Source organism: Echinops telfairi, unplaced genomic scaffold (genome assembly GCF_000313985.2).
Source record: "Echinops telfairi isolate 266 unplaced genomic scaffold, ASM31398v2 ScPeMD7_5805;HRSCAF=6673, whole genome shotgun sequence".
Taxonomy (NCBI): domain Eukaryota; kingdom Metazoa; phylum Chordata; class Mammalia; order Afrosoricida; family Tenrecidae; genus Echinops; species Echinops telfairi.
Genome location: NW_022109704.1, coordinates 2,436,824 through 2,439,985, shown reverse-complemented (window position 1 = coordinate 2,439,985; position 3,162 = coordinate 2,436,824).

Sequence of the window (3,162 nt, the reverse complement as noted above, 5' to 3'; positions counted from 1 at the left end):
CGCTCTAGATGGCCGATGTTGGGGAGAATAACCTCTGAACTACTTTCGCTGCCTAGTGAACAATTATTTTCAAGCTAAATCTGGCATATATTTTGGGGAGACAACTTAAGAGAAATCCTTCTGTTCCCCACAAATAGTACTGTATAACAATGCATATGATGAACACATTGATCTGGTTCCTGACGTTAAAAGGAAACTCCTTCCTTTTTCATTTTTTTTAAGGTTTGAACAGAAAGAGTGAGTTTAATGAAGGGGATACTTTGGAAAGGAGTCCAAATGGCCCAAAGTTAGTGTAACAGACCTCTTTCCCTTTTGACCAAGAAATAGGATGTTTGCTATACATTTTTAGTCACCGCCCTTTGTTAAGGGTAAAGAAATCCCCTTCTACTCCTACTTTGCTAAGAAATCTCATGGATATTTGCAATGATAATAATCAGCACCAACAGAACTTTTCCTCTTCTCACTTCTGTGCTCCATTTGGACATCTGTTACCATGCAGCCCTTTTTTCTCGGCCTCTAGCCACCTGGTGCTAGATCAGAGTCACAAGTCAAAAGGTCGCTGTCTTTCAGATTGCCAACTGGGTGTATGCCCCGTGAGCTCCCTGACTTCAGACCTGCTGGTTCCCACAACTCTTTGGGCCTTTAATTCACTGGAACAAACTCAGAGAACTCACAGAAAGCATGATGCAGTACTTATGATTATAGTTTTATCATACGAAAAGGGAATACAAATGAAGTGATATAAAAGGTGAGGTCGGGAGCATGAAGCTTTCATGCCCCACCCCCAAGGGGGCATGTTGTCTAATGGCTTATTTTGTCTGATGTTAATATAGCTCTTCAGTTTTCTTTTAGTTAATATTTACCTTTTACATAATTTGCTACATCGCTTTAAACTTTTCTGTCTTTAAATTTTAGGTGAGTCTCTAGCTAGGAATGAGACCAAGATTTTTAAAATAGATGTTTGTTTGCTTGCTTGTTTTATCTGCCCAGCATCCAAACCTCCTTCCTATTTGGGGGAAATCTTCCTCTGTGTGAGTCTATGGGAGATAGAGCTTCATCCTTCCAGAAGCCTAGAGAAACCAGATGCTTCCTTTTTTAACCCTTGGCAGCGAAGGTGCTGGAGTGTGACTCAGCCTCCACCAGTTGGATGCTCCAGCCAGAGCATGGACTATTGCGTGACACAAAGATGATACAATTTATAATTCAGGCATGGCAGAGGCAGTAATATCAATAACAGCCACAGCAGTGTCTGGTGGCAACAGTGTCCAATGCCCCCAGCAGGGCCCTAAGCAGATTTTTCCTGTGCTGACTGTGGTGAGGCTTCCTGGCACCCGACTTCTCTTGGATTCTGCCTGTTTTATAAGACTATCACTTCTTTTAAGCAATTATTAGAAATCCTGATCACTTTTTAATCATATATTTTCTGCTTAAGTTGGGAACACCTCATTTCTGTTGCTTGCCCATAAGAATCCTGATTGATAGAAAATAATTCTTTTTTTTAAATGATTTTATTGGCGGTTCATACAACTCTTATCACAATCCATACATACATCCATTGTGTCAAGCACATTTGTACATTCGTTGCCCTCATCATTCTCAAAACATTTGTTCTCCACTTAAGCCCTTGGTATCAGCTCCTCATTTCCCCCCTCCCTCCCCTTACCCCCCTCCCTATGAACCTTTGATAATTTATAAAATATTACTATTTGGTCATATCTTACACTGTCCAATGTCTCCCTTCACCCAGTTTTTCTGTTGTCTATCCCCCAGGGAGCAGGTTATATGTAGATCCTTGTAATCGGTTCCCCCTTCTACCCCACCTTCCCTCCACCCTCCTGGTATCACCACCCTCAGGACTGGTCCTGAAGGGATCATCTGTCCTGGATTCCCTGTGTTTCCGGTTCCTATCTGTACCATAAAAGAATTCTTTCTTCCTTCGGAATGGCGTGGAGGAAGTGGATAGGCCGCAGGGAATGCATGGTGCCTGCATTGACTGGAACCATTCTTGCTACCATCACAGAAGACGTCCTGGAGAGAAAATCAACAAGAAGGGAGGCAAGCTTGAGAAACAACAGGAAGATGTTGAAGGGTTTTGATCAGCGGACTGATTGATTTGCATCTACTGTATTGACGATCACTTTGTGGTTTGGAAGAGAGTAAGACTGTTTTCAAGAAATCAGAAGGCATTTGGAAGAGTCTGGCATTGAATGTTCTGTACTGTGTGGTAGCAGTAGAAATACAGACAAGAAGAAAAAAGAAAGAAATACAGAGAAGAAAATTGATTTGAAAGATATTGTGGACATAGACCTAAGAGGATATTAATAGATACGGGGAGTGAAAAACTACTGTACTATGTTATACGGACAAAACTGCACTGAAAGAGCACTATTGAAGAGAGAAGGCACATAAATAATGTGATAGTATATGAATGAGCTATATATCTTAGGGATGGTCCAACAATCTGCCAATCTTCCCACATTTCCTAGCTACTTTCTCAGTCTGCCAAGGTACAATTCTACCAAGGTACACCTCGGCCTATACTGAAGATTGTTCTTGATCTTGTTTCTCAGACCAACTTAGCTCCTGACCATCCTAACTAATCTTTTGCAGAACCAATGTGGAACCAAAAGTCCCCATTAAAGCATTTTCACCACTCCCACCCCCCGGAATCTTGCTCTAAGATGTGCTTTGCAGGGGTTCCTGGGGTCAGGGGTCCGTCCCTCCTGTGGCTGGTCTTTACGTCAGATACAACCAATTCACTTCCAGCCAATTTTTGTTAAAGCAGCTTCTTTCAAACAGAAAGCCCGTGTAAGTGGGATTCTCTTGGGTAGAGCCCCAGGCTACTCCTATTTGTGGGGTGCATATACGACTCTCAAGAAAAAGGAAAAATTGTTTTCCTTTGTTCAGTTTAATTCCAATCCTGCATGCTTCTCTATTACCACAGGCTGCTCTTGCCAGCCTCCTTCCTGTAATTATCTTCAGGGGTAAATTACAAACCAGTCCACCAATGCGGTAACCATACCTCTTTCCATAAACTAAAATAAACTCTGAATGGATCAAAGATCTAAATGGAGAAAGAAAAAAATGGATCCATTCAAATAGTAGAAAAGAACATAGATTAATTGCTTTATAATTCGGTTGTAGGGAATGACTTTTTTTTTT